Raw genomic sequence first — 274 nt, forward strand, 5'->3', positions numbered from 1 at the left:
GGACACAACCAACCCTTCCCACCGAGAGGGGAAAGGGATGGGGGATCGGTGGCACGACGCTCTTCCGATCTGACGTGCCACCGATATAGAGAGAGAGAGAGAGAGGCAGAAGGGGGAGGGATAGATCCAGACTAGATAGAACACGGCAAAGAGCACAGTAGACAGACTGCTAACAGTACAAGGAGCTGCTACTGATTCTGGACTCAACCATCCCTTCCCACAGAGAGGGGAAAGGGAGGGGGGAGGCACAGCAATCCCAAACAAACAGACCTAA

This window comes from Petaurus breviceps, unplaced genomic scaffold, assembly GCF_028583685.1.
Source record: "Petaurus breviceps papuanus isolate PSGF00001 unplaced genomic scaffold, PetGlider_PUasm1.0 90686, whole genome shotgun sequence".
In the NCBI taxonomy this organism is placed as follows: domain Eukaryota; kingdom Metazoa; phylum Chordata; class Mammalia; order Diprotodontia; family Petauridae; genus Petaurus; species Petaurus breviceps.